Genomic DNA, 20,816 nt, shown 5'->3' with positions numbered 1-20,816 from the left:
GGCATCCAACTGGCAGTCCGACATGACCAGAGCTGGGTAGTACAGGTGGGGGCTGAACAGAGTCTCCCTGGTTGGGATGGTTGGAATAGCTTCCTGATTTCTATTAGAGAGCCCATATTGCTTGGAGGATGATCCAAAATGGGTAGCTCACTAAGGAGGGAGCCTCCCCACAAAATAAAATGCAATAGTTTTTTTTCCACTTTCAACTACCTGGCGAAAAAAAAAGGAATAACAATCTGTCTAAGGTATATTATCATTTTTGTAAAGGGGAAGTTTGGCAACATCTAGAAAAGAAAAAAAACAATGTCTAAATAAATTATTTTTTACATAACAAATGCAGTGTTTTTATGAAGGACTTACAGTTAAAATGTATTAACTCTTTTGTCCCCAGATGATAGTGTTTACAATGCTTAATTATTTAATGCATTAGTTAATCAAAATTGTAATAATAACTGATTGAAACATAATTTGTCAAATATCAATTGGACTGCAGTAATAGAAAAGGACACCTGTTTAAATCAAGATTTATTTATTTTGATTAGGACAATGCACATTAATCAACATTTCTGTAAATGCTCCAGTGTTGCCTGTCAGCTAATTTTCAACTGTAGTCCTTGTTACCTAGCATGCATGTCTTTTATGGTGGGAGGAAACCAGCAGACCTTTAAAAAATACAAATATGCGAGTATAGCCAAATGAATATGGCCAATACGCCTCAGTATGCAATAATATATTGTTTGCTTGCTTTACCAGTTTTCCGTTGCAATATATTCACGCACACATCATAATGGAAATCCCTACTGCCAGACAGCTGCCTTGTTCAACACACTCAAACCAAGCATAAGGACAGACTCTGGCTTTCAGTCCATGCTGCAGCTTGGGGACAGCTCGATAAACACCCACAAACCCTTTTGTTGTAGCCCCCGAAACCCCAAGCAGATTTTCAAGCTTTACCGCAATCACAATTTCCACAGGGCCTCCGAGAAACACGTTCGCCAAAATGATAGGAGTGTTAGCACTGCTGTCATTTTTTGATTATCAAATCTGATGAGACAGCTACTGATGTGGGAGCGAACAGTGGGGATTACTGTATTCTGCAGGATTGTAGTATAGGCAGACATTTTCTGAGGTTTAATCTTAGCCATTTCGGAGATAGGAAGAACCAAACATGGTATTGATATCTGATATTTGTATATGTTGGTTATCAGGCAGTTTGGACTTTGACAGGAAAGCTCATGGGGAAAAGAGAGAGGGGTGACATCCGATAAAACATCCCAGGCTTAATTAAAACTGCCGGGGATGCAGGTACCTTGTTTAGTCTGGCACTAAACAAGTAATCCCACCAACAATAGGTTTCTTTCAGTAAGAAAATTTAAACATTGAACAGGTAGGGCAAATCAAATACTGATGGTTATTCTATCCTAACTGAAATTGACACTAAAACATACTGGAGAGCTATAATACCCGGCTCTGATTGGCAGGCGATGACAGCTTCTCTGACTCATACTGTAGGATTCAAACCTGCAAGTGAAGGCAGAAAGAAAATCAATGTGTGAAAACACATGCTGCAAACCTGGCAAATCAAAGAGATTTACTTGGTTGCTTTATGGGGAAGTGTCAATCATAATCATGGCATCTTGTGATGCTTTTGCTAAAAATAATAGCAACTTGTAAAAGTGAATGTATACATACTGATTTTAAACGACCCTGGAACATATTATTATAATAACAGTACTTACTGTAATTTATCAAAAAATTACCCCAATGCGTCATCACATATTAAGGAAACATGCTAAGTTGAAATACTATATTTTCTGACAACAATGCTAATGCCAGTATTTTCTCCTTTTGAAATTTTCATTCCGTGACGGAATTTCTGTTTGTGTTTTGGCCTGTGTTATCAACTGCGCAGTTTGACAGCAGGGGCGGATCTACAGGGAGGCTGACCCCCCACTGTAGGGCCTTGCCCCCCCAGCTGCCCCCCTAACTTTGGTGTTCAAAAAACTTTGCTTGTAAAAACAAACTGCCACTATGTGCACAGACTTCTTAAAACATTGAAGCAAACAATTAATTTATATTAATTCATAATAAATAATAATTGTAGATGTAATCTTAGCCCCCTGCCCCTCAAATACTTAGCTACGTCCCTGCATCAAACGTGCAGAGCGGCGTTCGCACAGTCTGGCTCGCACACACACACAGCGAGTCTGCCGCGGTGTGCTGGCCCTGCATCCCGGCAAAGACTGGAGCGACCGAGCCGAGCCTCGGAAAGTGAAGTCAGTTTCCCCAGGTGAAGTTAAAACACACGTTTCATCTAAAGTTAAATTTGTAATAAATGTAATGTCTGCTAAAGGCGAGTCAGCATCAACAACAGCGCGTCCATTACGTTAGCCAAAAGTCAAATCGCTCCCACCTGGTTTGTAAGCGCATTCTGCTGTTTGATTAGTTTGATTTCAGTAAAGACAAGAAGAGCATAATACAAAATATTACAAACTGGCATGTTTGAATTCATAACGTTTACAGAGGGTCGCCGTTTCGGTGGCGTTACGTTACAACACACTACACAGTGCTTTCTGAGACCGATCATTTGTATATGATTAGTTAAGGATTAGGCTACTATAAAATCCACTTCCTCTCACATATCACGGCAATACGGCTGCACAAATTAAACCAGGCAACATCCTTTACTGTCAAACTGGGAAAACAACAAATACAACGGGGTTAAGAAGGCTAGTCTAAACATAACTGATGTGTGCATGTAATAAATCTCGTCTGATGTTATGTTTTTTAGGCTACTTATATTAGCTACAGGCCATACAGTGTAATGTAATAGAAGAAAAACAAGAGCTTTTCACATTTTGACTTTTGCAGGCCAGAGTAGCTGGAGATATCAGCTGAAGCCCAAAAGTGGGGATATTGCCAGCCAAGAAAATCCTGAGATGTGCACAGGAGGAAGAGAAGGAGGGAAATGGAGAAGACAGTAAACTGGAGAGACCAGGCAGGTCAGAGCAGGAAAAGACCACAGAAGGGGTTGCAGAAATGAGTAAAAGAAAAGAGGGAAAGGAAGAATTGACAGTGAGGGATGAAGAGGAGGCTGCGGGTTCAGAGAGAGGGACAGAGGCAGAGAGTGATCAGGAGGAGGCAGATGAAGATGACAGAGAGGAAGAGGAGGCTGCAGTTACCCCTGGACCATATGGTTGGTTTATATTCTCTTTACATATAAATTGCAGTACAGTAACATAACATGTCGTGACATGACCTTTTTTTTTTGTTTTTGGCTATTTCCATTCTGTTGTATATGTTATAGGGTTAGATATGTAAATATTTACATATACAACAACAGTTCACTCTTCTCAAGGCACTTTACAGATAGAGTAGGTCTAGACCACACTCTTTAAGTTACAAAGACCCAAGAATTCTCCAAAGAGCAAGCATTTGGTGCAACAGTGGCGAGGAAAAACTTCCTTTTGGGCAGAAACATCAGACAGATCCAGGGTCTTGGTGGCCGCTGCCGGTTAGATACAGATGGATACAGATATACAGATATAGAGAATTATGATTCATAATAATGGTAATTATAGTAACAAAAAAGATAATGGAATTATGACTAGAAATAATAGTTGTAGCAGTTTAGGGCGTAGCAGGGCGTTGCGGGGCGTAGTAGGGCATAGCAGTTTACATATGGGGGTTTCCATGTACCGTCTTCCCCTGGCACCCTACCAAGATCTCTCGCTACCCCTTTGCCCCCCCATGTAAAATTTTCTAGATCCGCCACTGTTTGACAGGCAGGCCGGGTTGCGAGATATACCTGTAAAAACATAAACCCAGCGTGCTACAGCTGTAACATTAGTACAGCCATGAAAGCAGCAAACAAACTAACAGGATCAACGAAGATACAGTCTACCGGACTTAAGAAAAACCGGCACATTTCTAACCGTTGTGTGACCAGAGACATAACAAACCCTGGATAAATATCGGAGATGTATTTGAAAGATGGATACAGCTTAGAGCACAAAAGGACGCCGAGTTGGCTAATTTCCTCCTGAATAGGTAGGCTAATCATTAGCTTCAGGTTAATTTATCACCGCTACAAGGGACGAGCATTTTATGTATTTCAATATTTGTGTACTCACATTGAATTATATAGCTAGAGTACCCGAGTTGGTTACTCGCTAAAAAAATTAAGACACAGCCAGTAAAGTGTTCCCAGCTGGTTCTGGCTAACTTCGCCATGCCAACCCTACTAACTGCTAACATTACCGGAGGACCAGGCAAGCGGGCCACGGCTGTTTAGCCGAGAGAGGGGGGGGGCTGTAAAACGGAAAGAGAGGACCCTGAGTTTGCAGTGTGTTTAGCGGTTGTTGCTGTAATTCTAAGTCAATAAAATGTCTTCGGTCCGGTGGAGAGGACGGCAAGGTAGTGTTATTTTTAGTGGTTCCTACTGTAATTCTAAGCCAATGAAGTGTGTCTCCGTCGGGTGCAGAGGACGGCGAGGTTGTTGTGTTTTTAGCGGTTCCTACCGCAATTCAAAGCCAAGGAAGTGTGTCTGTCAGTTGGGTACAGAGGTCAATATAGCCATTATCTAACGTTAGCTACTCTGGCTATGTGAGACAAGCATCTAGCAGCGTTGTTGTGGATGCTGTGGTATCAGCGGGGCAACCTCTGTGAACTTTGAGTCTGGGGAGGAGGGGGCGGGGGAGACGTCTCCCTCCAGTATTTTGAATTTGTACTGCAGTAACTATTTTAAACACTAGCTGTCAGTATTACATATTGCACCTTTAAGGCTTTTTATGCATCATGAGTTGTATTGATTTGTCTTTCCTTGCCGCAGTGGAAATGAAGCCAATATAATAAATTAATAAGGTTTGTGTGTATTTGTGTGTGTTTTTTTTTATGTCTTTAAAGCAAGCGAATGGATGTTGGAGGCTGATATCCGTATTGCAGCTTAAAAGTGGTCATACTGGTATGTAGTAGTAGTAAAGTGCTTTGCCTATTTTTATATCCAGGGATTTTACAGCCCCATGAGGCTGTTTAATCAGAGTTAACTCTGTCTGGAACTGAATTACAGGGCAGCCATCTCTCTGAGCACACACACGCACACGCACAGACATATCGGTACCGTATATACGCACAAACACTGGCAATCCCCCACCTCCAAACACACACACACACACTCACTCTCTTTTGCGCTCTCACTCTGGACAGAGTGATAGAGGGTGGTGCAGAGAGTGATCAATATGTTTGTGCTATAAATAGCCGGTAGCGCAGTGTGGTGCTAAGGAGGAGGGATGCAGGGGTAATATATTTGATGAGGGGGGACCCAGTGGTGCTCAGCATGGAAATGTTGCTGTGCATTCATAAAGCTTTACCGGGGATAGCAGTATTACAGCTATTTGTTACCTGGCCAAGGCTTCGGAATGCGTCTGAAATACAGCAACGCAGGACAGCATGAAATCAGGTGCCATCTGTATTGTGGAAGAATGGCAATCATTCTTTTGGCGGGGGAAAAGATTGTTTGGCTTATCATTAAGGCAACATTCCTTGAAATCTGCAACACAATGGATGCAACGAGAAATATTACTGTATTGAAATGCAGCACAATATCAAACACTGTAGCCAATATATGGGGTTATGGAAGGTTTTATGTTACATCAGCTAAACACTAACATCAGCATGCTAACAAAGACGATACCAATGCATGTTAGAATAATGTTCTAGGATTTAAGATTATTTTAATAATTTTCTATATTAATAATATTCGTTTAGTCTTTGAAATGTAAAGACTCACAAAGATAATCAGTGATAATGATGATCAAAGATAATGTAACGTGTAAAAATTAGTGGATCACCAAAATCATTGGAATTCATCCACTATAGGGCTGGATATTGTTTTTAAAAATTACAATACCAGTATCCCATTAAGGTGATACCGATACCAATAGAGTACTACATTTAACTATTTATTTTTTTCTAGTTAATTCGATACCCATCATTGCAGCTAAACTGCTAATTACTTTAATTACACCACAAATGACACTTACAGTGATTGGTTGCAATCAAAATCATCGTAATTTTGTTCTGGATGTGGGTAATAAAAGAATTTAATGCAGATATTGTTTGAAGTTTCGATACTACTTGGTACTGTGTTATTTCGATACCCAGCCCTAATCCCCTGGGTAATGTTGGATTACCTAATTTATTGGCAATCCATCCAATAGTTAGTTAGACATTTCAAACAAAACCATACATGTAAACCTACCATCATTAGTGCTAAAGGGAGGGTCAGGGGATCACCAACGTCATTGGGTTTCATCTTCTGGGGACCATGACTGTGTGTACAAAATTCCAAGGCAATCCATCTGATAGTGAAAGAGAGATTTCAGTCTAAATGTGGCAGACTGATTGACCAACTGACTGATATTATCAACCCTAGAGCCATGCTGCTGGCCAGGCTGGGGAAAAAATGATCAATCTACTTCTAGTTGCTTTGTGTATCTCCAGCAACAGTAGAAACAATACATAATCTGACGCCATGTGTCAATGTGTTTAAATACCCCATTGCATAATTTGTACCTACTTTTCTCGCTCCGACCTCATTTGGCGATGTCGACAGTGTAAAATTACCGTGACCTCTTGGTATTTAGAAAATACCAGGGGACGAGGCTATGTTTGTTCCCCCTATAATTTTCTCTCATTTTCTAGGCATATCACCATGTCCATTACCATGAGTCAGCCTTTCAAAATAGCTATAATCAGACATATGGCATGAAAGGTGTCACGTTCTGCTCTCTGATCAATTATCAGAAGGGGAGAAAACGCTTTTTAAAAACACATTTTTTTTCAAGGTGCATACAGAGCCTTGAACGCTGATTCTCAACACAAATACAAAAAGTCCAAAAAACATTTGAGTCAACTGCACTTACGTATTATGCAAATATGCTTCATCTGAACTGTAATCACAACAGACAAGGCCCCTCAGGGAGTGATGACAGATGTCAGCCTTTGATTATAAATGTCAGCTTGGAGAAGAGCACTGTCCCGGCTGCCCAGACACACTCAGGCCTTGATTTTTCATCCAGACACAGGCCAACATTTATTTTCTAATTAGTAACGTGTAATCACTGTGTTAAGCCACGCTGTCACGTGTGATATTTCAAAAAATATTTTTGATTGATGATCCTTTTAATGTAGGTTTTCAAGGAAATCGTCATACTGAGATGTCTTTAGAAAGAATTAGCGGGAAGCAGGAGGGCTTTTAATTAAAGGCAACTCAACTGATCACACTGAAAGCTGGAAGGCATTATGAACACCTGAAGAGCAAATTGTAGTTGTCATATTTTTGATCTGTAAATTGCAAAGTTAGGTCTGCCTGCAACTTAAATCAATACGGTTTTTGTGGAAAGCCAAATGAAAATGATTTATTCCATGCTTTGCATTTGCTTTCACTTGAGCAGCCCAAGTAGCCTCAAGGTGCCTTTTTGGTGGTCTTTTGTGAATGTTGCTATTCTGGTTAGCGTGAGTGCACTCCAAGTGATTCATTCAGAGCAAATATAAAACCTATAATATACTTAGAAGAAGTTGACCTGACGCTCTAAATGGTTTGTTGCAAAGAACCATCTGAGAAGCCATCATTGGCAACTGTTTGGAAAAGGGCAGGCACTTTCAAAAACACCTGGCAGGTGATTGGATGAACCATCGATCTCTCATATCTGCCATTTTTCTTTTGTCGCGGCCGTCACACACACCTAACATCCATAGCTGCCAGTAGCACCTCACTGGATGCTAACTGGCGCTAGTTAGCTGATAGTTCAGACACAAACGCATTACCTGAAGCCTGACAAGATGGATTTTTTTTGGCTTTTCCGCCTTTAATTTTGGCAGGACAGCTAGGTGAGAAAGGGGAGAGAGGGGGAAGACATGCAGGAAATCACCACAGGTCGAATTCAAACCCTGGACATCTGCGTCGAGGCATAAACCTCTCAGTACATGTGCGCCTGCTCTACCCACTGATCCAACCCCATGACAAGATGGATTTTTATGTGATATGTGATCCTGCAATTCTCGTGTGCTCTTGTGATACTGCAAGAATCCAGCTGCCATGCAAGGTACAGAAGAAGGGCCCCTTATGAATTTTTGCCCCTGCTCCTTTGAACTTTGAAATATTACTGCTACTTAAACCTCACAAGTAGCCATCTGTGGTAGTGAGACAGCTCTAGAACGATCTCGGAAAACAATTAATTTAAAATGTTTGTCTCCAGCTTTGAGCAGTTTGAATATATAATTTTCTCCTTGGTCCACAGCACCCAAACTACATGTGTGAAAGTGACCTTAGAGAGCCTCTACATTTTTTGTTACTCTTTTTTTTTTCTATATGAAAACAGGATCAGAGAAAAAAGTGAAAAACATGGGAAGGACAGGCAAAAAAACAATAGGAAAATGAAGCAGGCAAATCCGGCCTGAGCCCGAGTCATACCCTATTCAGCAACTTAAAGCTCCCCCTCCTACCTGGTTACTGGCTTTTTCATAAAGGAAACGGCTGCAAGCAATAACTTACCACCAAGCCCGATGTAGATAAGTGCTGGGTGATCATGCTTATCCTTGCCCTTTGGAAATGGATGCTATATTCATACTAATACAGTACATTCACATAGCAAAAAGTGCATTAAAATGCATGGCTATTAATTTTAAGCAATGGGTAGGCATATAATATTAATTCACCATTCAAACCTGTGCAATTTTAGTATTGTGTATCAACAGGTACATTGTTGCAGAGTATTTTAGCTTATATACTTCTCATACAAAACAATAGAATTGCCCTACAGGCCAGTTAGCATTATCTAAATGTCAATCACAATATAATAAACAGCTTCATATAAATATTTTACATTCTCTGGTGCAATAAATTATAGATCAATTCACTGGAAGCAACAGTGATGCCAGGAGTTGCAATAATGGCTCCTCATGATACTGTATGATTCAAATTGGCAAAATATATTATGGGAGGTTAGATATTTTTATATTACATGTTTTATTAATTTTTGCACCCAACAACTTTTTGGATAAAATGTTGATTATATTCAGATACTTAGATTGTTGAGAGTTTTAAATGTGTTGATAGTTAGATTTAAATAGTCTCCATGCAGCATGTATATTTATTGTTTGCACTATAAATGTGATGTACCGCACATATCTCATGTTTCCTGTAAAATCATGTTAAATATAATACATTGTCTGAATAAAAAAATACATGCACAGCTGTCTTGTGCTTTGAGTAGGTGTCTTACCTACTGTTTTGCCGTCTGCTACAGCATCCGCAGCTTATGTGAGGAGTATATTTTAAAGCTTGTTTCAGATGTGGATTACATATCTGGGTTTTAATCCCCTGTCTTCGGCCAATGGCGTCAACTGTATTCAGGATTTCACAAGGGGAATCTAGGAATGTTTTATTGAGCAGTCACCGGCAGCTCTCTCCAGTCATGTAACACAATCACTTCAGACTGATGTTTTGTACATCTCTTGTTTTAAACAGCTTAAGTGGGCATCCCACTGGTTCATTTCTCCCTCAGGTTGTTTCACAGGAGAAAATGTTGCATTTATTTGGCTAAAACAGGGAACAAAGTGGGATTCACAGGCAATTTTATCACAGTTACATTGTCTTATAAAACAGGTTTGGTTTCAGTTTTAGGGTTGGGAATATGGTTTGCGAGCTTGTGGGGCTCATCCTTTATAACCACTTGTGTATTCATCAGTATGGAGACAACTGTCAGATGTAAATAAGATGCAGTCATTTTATTCCCCAAAGGAGAGTCCTATAATCCTCTGAAAATAGGAACACCACTATACTTACTTGCCCTACTTTTCACACCATACTGTATACACGGGCCTGTATATATTTTCGGACATAGTACTGTATATATGCATAGATTTAACGCAAACATATTTTCAGTAAGGAAATGACTAAGTGCAATTGTTATATATTGACTTGAATCCATGCAGAATGGGAAAATGGCCCTCTGCTGACGGATTAATGTGAACACTTTTCATGATTGTAACAATGTGAAATTTTGTATTGAAGTAACACAAGCATGCCATTAGCTTATTTTTTACATGCGTATAGTGTGTGTGTGTGTGTGTGTGTGTGTGTGTGTGTGTGTGTGTGTGTGTGTGTGTGTGTGTTAGTTAAGGCTGTTTCTTTTTATTTGATATTCCAGCTAACGTGTTTAAAAAAAAAAAATCATTATTTATTGATCTGTTTGAATTAAAAAAATAACCTGAATGTGTGCTTTAACAATGTCAACGTAGATAAGGACAAGACCACGTCGGTTTGACTTCATACAAGCAAAACACAATTACCACGCAAGTAATTGCTCATCCAAGAAAAGAAACACAGTATAACATTGCCTGGAAGCCATTATGATTGCATTTTTATCAGCCGCCTTTATGACTTTTAAAAATTCAAATTCCACATACTGAACATATTCAGCAGTACTACAGACAGAATATTGATAGACCATAGTCATTCAGTCTTAAGACCGAGTGCAGATAATGTTTTAGCGTGTAGTCATTTGTCATGGTTGATGTACAATGGTTCCATTCTCTGCAGTGCTGATAAGAAAGCTTGTCACTGGAAGGTGGATGCTTTGAATATGCTTGGCAGTTAAGGAAATCTGTAATGAAAAAAATAAATTCATATAAAGTACTTTGTCCTCAAACTAAAAGACAAATGTCCTTGAGCGTCACCACCCTCCTATTGTTCCAGCAGAGAAGGTTATTGGACAGCAATTGGCAGCCACTCTTGTGATTCTCACTCCAGCAATGTTTCCCACTTGTTGTTGGCTTAAATAAGAATTGGATGAATAATAATAATGATATGGTACAAATGTAGAATGTAGAAAAACTAGTCCATGCATTCGTTACTTCTAGACTAGATTACTGCAATTCCTTATTATCAGGTTGCCCAAATAAGTCCATTAAGACTCTCCAACTGATCCAGAATGCTGCAGCACGTGTTCTGATGAGAACTAAGAGAAGAGATCATATTTCTCCTGTATTAGCTTCTCTGCATTGGCTTCCAGTGAAATATAGGATTGAATTTAAAATCCTCCTCCTGACTTACAAAGCTCTAAATGGTCAAGCACCATCATACTTAGAAGAGCTCATAGTACCTTATTGTCCCACTAGAGCACTGCGCTCCCAGAATGCGGGGCTACTTATGGTTCCTAGAGTCTCTGGAAGTAGACTGGGGGCCAGGGCCTTCAGCTATCAGGCTCCAGTATTGTGGAACCAGCTCCCAGTCGGGGTTCGAGAGGCAGACACCGTTACCACATTTAGGAGTAAACTGAAAACCCTCCTCTTTGATAAAGCTTATAGTTAGGGACGAGGAGTTGAAGCGTCCACCTAACCCGGCCCACTGCTTCTCCTCGTAGTCATCAGTTTTTTTTTTCTATACTGTATAATTAATAATCGAGCGAGAGAGGGGAGGCGGTCCAGTACAGCCCGACCCGGTTGGGGGAGTTCTAGCCCGACCAGGCACCTCTCTTTAACCTGCCTCTCTTAAGTTATGCTATTACAATTCTAGACTGCCGGGAGGCTGTTCCTCCCTAAGACACACTGAGCTGCTCTCTCATCTCTACTTGTTACTTTTGTATGCATCCTGTCCCAGAAATGCTTGTTACTAATCTAGCTCTGGGGAGTTTACTCCCCGGAGTCCTTATGTTTCTTCTTCGCAGAGCTATGCTCTGCGATTCTCTGCATTCCCGGCTGCATCCTGCTGCGTCCTGCTGCATCCGCAGCCTCCCCGTGCTCTGCAGCGCCACGTTACATCCCGCTCGCCCTGCTGTGATGTTCCTATGCACAGAGTAGTCAGGATCCGGTATAGGAGACTGCAATACTCAGTATGACACGATGTGCCCTGCTATGACATGAACTTCCACGATAACCTTCAAAGTCAATGTGACTTCTAATGTGACTGTTATCACCACTGTTCATCACGCCCCCAACCGGCCCGTCAGACACCGCCTACCAAGAGTCTGGGTCTGCCGAGGTTTCTTCCTAAAAGGGAGTTTTTTCTTGCCACTGTCGCAATAGCCACTGCTAATGCTTGCTCTTGAGGGAATTACTGTAATTGTTGGGCTTTTGGAATTTATAGAGTGTGGTCTAGACCTACTCTATCTGTAAAGTGTCTCGAGATAACTTTTGTTATGATTTGATACTATAAATAAAATTGAATTGAATTGAATTGAATTGATTAGAAGCATTGATAGGAAAGGAACTTACTTTATACCATCACAGATGCTGTGATTTTGCAGCCATTCTCCTGTAGCACACAGGTCATATTTTAAGTACTACCATGAAGACATGGTATTTAACTCTGCCAATCAGAGGTTATATAACAGCAGCATGTAGCCAAGAGCTATGTCAATCAGACATGTTAACACAGGGTTTAATGCTGGCTCTGGGGTATTCTTGATCTTAAACTCTTATTTATTTCAGACACTGAAATGTAAAATGCAAAAGACGATCAAGTGTATGCTTTAAAGTCAGATTTTACAATCAAGGTAAATAGTGACTCATTTGTTCCCTTACATTTACACTGTCTCCCTTTTTGTGTGAGGAAATATAAACTCCAATGGTACTGCAGCTGTTGTTCATGTATTCTTTTTTTTTTCCATAAGAGGATGAAACCATTTTGGTGGCAAACGGCATCAACGCTTCAGGCTTCTGGGTGGGTGTTTGCCATTGACTGACAACTGAGACTGGTGTTGCTAGGAGACACGTTGATACAATGGATTTGAAGTGCATTTTTCTTTATTTTTTTTTAACAAGCCCAGAGTGTTGATTAGCAACCATTAGTTATCTTTGGGGAGGACACAAGGACAGCGGTTTGTATTCCAATCGTAAAGTGGAAGCTAGGATAGCTAGATCTTCTGGAAATTGGATGTAAGTTAGCCTTCTAATGTTTTAATGATGCCACTTTTTGTTCACGTTATTTAAACATCTGCTGAGTCATTGCCAGCTCCTGCATACTCAGTGTGGTGTTTGTCACGCAATAGACAAAACAGTGATGATTACCTAGCATCTCGCTGCCATAGGTCCAGATGTAGTGATGGAAAAAGACCAGACTGTGAAAACTCACAGCAACAGGTAGTCACTACAATGTGTTGTCAAACCTCGCTGGCTTGTTAAACCAAAATAACTTGCTAAAAATTTAACTAGGCAATGAACTGAGGAGAAAGCTTCTTAGAGGGAATGACATTTCTAATCACAGTCATATTGTCTCTTATTGCAGATAGGTGTGTAGACTATATGCTGCATCAATCATACAAAAAGTACTTGAGGATGGATGGACGACAGCTTTAAAGCCTTAGGTAGCCCAATGTCTTGCTGTATACCGCATCTTTTATTTTGAGCACTAAGACCACAGAGCAGCAGCACTCTAAAAATAAAAGACTGGGCAATTGCAGCTGCTACACTTAAGAAATGGTAGGTGTTACACACTACAGATAAAGGAGAAAGTGCTTGCAAGTTTGGCAGACTGTTAAAAAGCAACCTGCGAAGATCACCAAATAAATTTGTTGAAATTAAAATAAAGTGTGTGGGCCCAGACTTCATACTTTTATATCATAAAATCTGAATTATTGAGAAAGGTTATTAGTTTTCTTTATTTCCGATTGACATTCACATTTTTCAAATCATCATGGGAGCTGCTCTTCTTTCCCTTTCACAAGCAGTGCTGACAACATCTGGTCCGTTGGCTGTTAATTTTTCACAATCCTTTTGGGAGGGTCACTGTGGCAGCAGGTTGAAAGAGCAGACCACACGTCCCCTTTCCCGGCTCCTCCTGGGGGAGATCCACCTGTCCTCGGGCCAGCTCAAAGAAATTGTAATCCCTGAAAAATCCTGGGTTGGCTCCGGGTTCTGCGCCCGCTGGGACATGTCAACCACAAACTCCTTGTGGGGCATAAAGGCATAACATGTCAGTTGGCTGCCCCTGATCCAAAGCTGCACTGACTATCATCAAAAAACACTGTTGGTTTTTTAAGTACCTCATGCAGACTTTGTGCAGACCAGTGGGGTTAAGATATCGGGCCCTATTTTAATGGTTTAAGCGCATGGTGTGAAGCATGGTTCAAAAGGGTACTTAGTGTCTTAATTAATCATAGGTGTGTTTTGGGCACAACATGCAATAAACCAATAACAGTCATCTCCCATTCCCTTTAAAAGCCAGGCGTGTTTGTACCTTGGCGCATTGCTATTATGATGGCTATGATGGATTTGCTAAACAGGAAGGAGAGATTTTCAGGAGAACAAATTGATCTACTCGTGCGTGAAGTGAAAGCGTGCAAGCAGATTATATAATACTATTTTACAGTGTAACATTTTTATATTTTGTATGTTTTTTGTGCTGCTGCGCGTCCCTGTGTGTGTGTGTAACGCACTGTGTACGAGCCTAGGCGCATTTTAATAATGCGCTGTTAAAATAGCAATGAAATGCTGCGTTATTGACTTTAGACCAGAGGCCTGTACTACGAATCAAGATCAACATGCCCTGGATTTATTTCAGTTACCCGGCTTCACTAACCCTAACAACCGCGGTCCCGCATAAGCTGTGTCACGGTGGTGGTTATCAACTAGTTCAATCAACCCAGGGTTTCACAATCCAGTGGCGCGCGCATTCACATAAAAGAGGCGGTGTTTGCACAGCATGACCAATCGCAAACATCTACCAGAGCCGCATATTTTAGAACTATAGCAAACTATAATTCATAACATAAAGAACACAGTCACGGTTTTACTGGCAAAACGCAATACAGTCACCGCTTCCTAAAACAGGAAGGAAAGCTGTCAAAAAAAATTGCCGACGCTGTAAATGCATAAATCACGCTTATCAATGTCACTTCCCCATCAGTCAGGACCACGATCCAAGAGTACGCCCATGGGCTCAGGTACATTTGCTATTTAAACGACATGGGCGCTTGACGGGAAACTGACAACTGCATCAGTCTTAAACTAGCAAAGACACTTGCGTCGGGCATTTCGCTGCACCGGGTGCAAGATAGGGCCCATCATGTTAGTTTTCAGTAAGATGCTGTAGATTCACCCTATTTGCCTAAATGCTCATTATTGTTATATGGGAGTATGAATACTTGGATATATCCATACACAAAATGTGGCATTGAAATGGATGAATGAAGTTCAATGCCATCTCCCACATAGCGGCAATAACACTAACGATGGCTGAATCCCTTCACTAAGTGCACCGACTTCCCGTCAGCCAATTAAAATGAAAGATTTCAGTCTGATGGCTTTCTTGCTATTCATTCTCCCTAACCTCAACTGCTGGCATGTGGGGCTTTTAATGTGAAAGTTATATTTGTCATCTTTTAGCTACACTTGTGCAGTATTCAAGGCTGGTAATATAGTTTTCACTCCTTCATTGTATGTCTAATATTGTGTTTCTTCCCACCTATTTAAAAGCTGATAATGAAACACTAATTCCCTAATCCCTACTCTCTGCTGGTGCGACTTCCTCTCTGAAATGATACAGTGATAGACAACAAAGTGATGAACAAGAACAGCTGACAAACCAGTGAGTCTGGTTCATTCTAAATGTCAATACCTATATTTGCAAGAAGAACAACACAAATGGATAGTGGTGCAATATCGCAAACTGGGGACCTATGATCGGGTCATGCGTCATTTTAAGTGACACATTGCTCAATACAGGTATACCCTATTGGGAAATCAATACACCCACTGAAAAAATAAAACTTTGAGGTAAAAACAAGAATGTTTCCAAACAAATAGCTTGGTATACAGAAACACCTGAGGTTCTCGAAGGGAAAAAAACTTATTTTTCAATTCTATTCCCCTTTTTCTTTTTACTTCACTCCTTCTTTTCTGTCTATTTTCTTTGCAATATGCTTGATAGCTGTAGGGTGCTATGAGGCTAGGACTGTGAGTGTGTATTAATGGAAAAAGCACCTGCACCAAAAACCATTTATCAGATCACACTGTGGCTAGCTGACACAGGGAATGGAGTGTGTGCGCGTTGTGCGTGGGTGGATGTGTTTATGCTTCTCTGTATGTGTGTTTCCGCTTAAATGTTGCAAGTGTGACACATTCATCACAGGGGACATAAATGAGCTGAACTCAAACTGTGGAGGGGCACAAGGGAGAAAGAATGGGTGTTAACTGTGGAAAGAAAACACAAGGAGATGGAGTAGGAGAAAAAGCACTAAAGGTGGGAAAAGGTACTCCAAATGCTCAAACAGGAGCAAGTGATAATAATGTCTGCATGTACTTGCTTATACGTGTGTGAAAAGTGTGAAAATGTGAGAGCTTAATGGGACTAAGTCAGAGAGTCAGTGCAGAAATCCCACTCGTAATGGTTTCAAGCTGCTGCCATCACTTTCTGCATCACTTCAATTGAGGGTCACGGTATCCCAGGATGCAGTTGTACAGGCTCAAGTGTGAAGAGTGAAATCGCCCCACTACTGCTGGATTATTATAGGGGATTTTACATTTCACTCGCACACAGTGTTTTTGTGTTGCAGCAACAACAAATAGGCAAAAATACATTTTAATTGTTTAATACTGTTATATTTGAGTATTAATGGAGCGTAATTTCCAATGGGAATGTTGTGGGGAATGTGTTACTGTATCTATGCCTCATTACTCATTAAAATCTCTCCAAATAGTGTCCTTGAGCAAGAAATTACTTTTATATAAGACTCATAAGTCCTGCTTTAGTTTCTACGATCTCATATATTGCAAGAGCCCATATTTTAGGAAAACAAATTAAAACATTTTGCAGAAATTATAATGGTGGCATTACGTTTCCTTCAAAACATATTTGCTCTTGCAATGTTAATGTGTAAATTGTATACATTTCAAGTTAATATAACTAAAATTTAAAAAAAAGGTTTTTGACTTGAGATTAATTAAAGTTTCTAAAGAAATATGATCAGCATGTTAGCAGATGTCCCAGCATTCATTGTTTATGAATTAAACATAGACATGATGGTAACTTGCTGTGTGTCTTTAATACATGTTGGTGCTTTCTTTTGATGACGCAAAAGCGGCTAACAGGAGCAGCCACAGCTCTAAAACATTTGTGTCAAATGAAGAACTGATTCTCTTCTCTTGTGTTGTTACTTGGCCTCAGCCCTTGGTTTTGTATGCAGGCTACAGAGAGGCTGCTCAAATACCTTGAATTAAGTGTTTCAATAAACATCACAGATTTATTCTGACATGCGCTTGCTATGAAAACCCAATGATGGTGATGACGCACAATTCCAAATGCCGGCCATTTCTACCGTTACCCTATCAACCATCTGAGCCATTACAGTCAGGATATAGCCATTACTGACTACACACACTATAATAGCACCAGTAATTCTGCCATACAGCCTTCTATCCTAGCTTTTCATCCCACAGTATTTCAGTAACCCGCTTTCTATAACAGACTAGACAGTGCTATCGCTCAATTCCACTCTACCCCAAAACAGACACATCTATGGTTTATTTTGCATTTGTTATACATAAGTCATACTTTTAAAGTCAGATATTACTTTTAATTCCAGTGCCGTAAACACATTGAGACCATTTTTTTTTTTTCATTTGTTACAAAAATAAGTCTTCTTACCACTTTCTAATAAATAGTTTTTTGATAATATCATCTCGCTGACAATCAAGACAAGCGGAATATCTATTGATCCTCCTTAAGTTAAGGGAAATTAAGTGTTTTCATTCCTATCCTACATCTTAGCCTTGCTGGAAATGTCGTCTCTCTCCAACAGTTTTGCTGTATAGCCTTATCTACTTTTTAGATGAAGTGTCAGATGATCCATTTTGGAGCTGGAAAAATTAGTTACGCTGGCTGGCAGCAGTTCTAAACATCTGGCCCATCGCAACTATAACCACTTCACTTCAGGGTGCAGGCAAGCTTTAAAGAGAAGATAAAAAAAAACAATCAAAAAAGAAGAAGAAAAAACCCTTCCCCTCACCTCATCACAGGAAGTGCAGCCTCAGCAGCCGTCTATATGCAAAGATGCTCTGATGATAATGCAGAGACCAAAGAACGCTCGGAGCGCAAACAGCTGGCCCATTCTCACCGAGGATCATGGAGAGTCTTCTGATCTTTCTAATATATTCTGTTATTACTGATGAGAGCCTGATGAGAGCCTGTGTGTGTGTGTGTGTGTGTGTGTGTGTGTGTGTGTGTGCGCGTGTGTGTTCATGCGTGTGTGTACGTGTGTGTGCGTGCGTGCGGTGAATGTGTCAGCAAATAAATTCCAAACTTATCCTTGCATGCAACCTGATACATTTTGAAATGATCTATATGTAAAGAGAAAAGGATGCAAAATCAACAACATCCTTTACCATTTTTATGCATGGAAAACACATTTGACTTGGAATGGGAGGGAGCAACTAAAGTAGACCATTGGGATCTTGGATATGAGTGGACGAGGTTAAAAAAGCAAAAAGTGAGCAAGTGAGCACTTCCAGTAAAAGCAGCACGGCAATAATTTGTGAAAATTGCAGCTTATTTAAATCCTTATTTAGTGCTCTTTCTCTTTGTGCAGCTCCTCCTCTTGCATTACAGTGCTGTGCATCAACATTCTGCCCTCGGGCTCATTGTGAATAATTCGCTCCTCCCATCTAATCCGGCTGTGTAAAGTTCATCCACTGTTACAGTTTTCTAATAGTCAATAGCAGATGTTGAGGTTTAGGAATAGGTAATGACACCCTCTGGTTAATATTATCACCATGTCTCATTTCATCCCACATGTTTAGACACTTTTCCAGTCTATGACATCTGGGCTGATCGTGTGGGAAACACCATCTTAATGCACATCTGTGGTCATGCGGGTAATGACTTATCTCTCTAGGAACAAGGTCTGGGTGGTTAATTTGTTGACACAGGAGATGCTGGTTCGCGCACTGCACACCTTCTCACAGTTTGTGGTCCTGCAGACCCCACTGGTGCATGCGTGACATTTTTTTATTATTATTTCAAATCAACTAACGTTTTTAAACCCAATATATATTGAAGTCCTTCCTACATTTCAAATGCTTACAAATTCCATAAAGGTGACAAAACATGGAAATGACCATAAAGCATATATTATATTACGCCAAGTAGGAAAATATGTAATGTGTTATACTTTTATATGGACTATTCATGGACAAATATATACATTTTTTATTTGTTAAGTAATCTACAATACAATTCAAAACTGCATTCCAAGGCAGAGTGTTTAGGAAAAGTCCCCTAAGGATAAGGACAATGCATTTAGTTAGGAGTTTGGAATCCCAGTGGTTGTTGGCCTTTAGTACTAATCTGGTCTTCATTCAGTGTAATCTATCAAAAGGCAGAAATGATTCCCATCATGTTCACAAACAGGCCTGAAAAGGGAAGGGAGCGTGCAGATAAAAATGACAGCTTCTTATCGATCACCAACCATCGACCACACATAAAGCAAAGACAGCAACAGAGCATAGAGAAAGTTCAAGCCCAGCCAAACAGAATACATTTAATTTAATCATTGTTATTATATTTACCCATATGTTGATCTTTAGAGGTAACTTGTTGGCAATTTGCTGCTGCTTTTTACTGCTAATGTGTGCTGTAATGGACTTGAGTATAAGTGTTCCATTTCCTTTTTGCTTTGTAATCATGTTTTATAGAGAAGCAATAGCTGGAGAATCATTTAATGGAATAGTTAGTTGATGATAAAGATAAGAAAATTAAATCAGTAGAAGAAAAAAGCTCACTTGTCTATTTTCTCACTTTTTTTGTCTATTTTCTCACTCTCTTTTAATCTTAAATTACGGAGTGGAAACAATCGGGCCTGACTTTTTGTATTCCCTGTGTGCTGCTATCCACATACATATTTTATCATTTTAACTTCCACTTATTTTGATGGATCGCTTACACATACCCTGCAAAGACTGTAAGATTCGGCAACATGTCTGAAAACTTTGAAAACTGGCATAAAACAGAGTAATTTCTTTCTCCAAATGAGTCACTTGGTGGTTTGCTGCTGGCCCTAGGGCCTGTTGTTTCAACTACCGACTGCACTTCCACATATGGACACAAACAAGCGGATCGAGAGAGACAGACGCATATCTTTCTTTTCGTCAAATACAGACCGAACTCAGATGAAACTGTACAACTAGGCGGTGCTGATGAAATACAGTATTAACCAAGATGTTGTTTCTGCATTGCCTATTTCTCACCTGAAATGTTCTCAGAAACATATTTCATCTTACCGTTTAACTGTAATACAAGATTGTTTGTAGCCGGCCACCATTCCGTGTCAATGCAGACGAGCTTGCGTTATGTCACCCAACAGCGGGAGCGTTTATTGGTCTGGTGCGGCGCATTGAATTCTGGTAGTCGTATTTAGGTTTTCTACCTTTTGAGTGAAAGGAAATATCACAGCTTCTGTTCTGTTTTTTCTAGATATGTAGAACCAATTTCAAAATTGTATGAGCCATTCTACTGCATAGAAAGCTGGGCCAAGTTTTATGAAATAACATTCTTTGACAGTAAGCTGAAGCACTGAGTTTGTGCTACCGTTAATATTCACCGCCTGGAATATCCTGTGTTGCATTCATGCTTTGTCACATGACTAACAAACCTCAGCACTGAACAACAAGTAGCCCGAAACACAGTATGTTCATCATTTCTATATAATATATATTATTAATATTTATTTTTACACTATATTGTCCCAAAAAAGAACATAATGCACCATGTGAAATAGGCCGAACATAAACATAAATCATCTGTAAATATTTGTTCCAAC

The sequence above is a fragment of the Perca flavescens genome, chromosome 24, assembly GCF_004354835.1.
Source record: "Perca flavescens isolate YP-PL-M2 chromosome 24, PFLA_1.0, whole genome shotgun sequence".
Lineage (NCBI taxonomy): Eukaryota > Metazoa > Chordata > Actinopteri > Perciformes > Percidae > Perca > Perca flavescens.
This window is presented reverse-complemented; position numbering follows the sequence as displayed.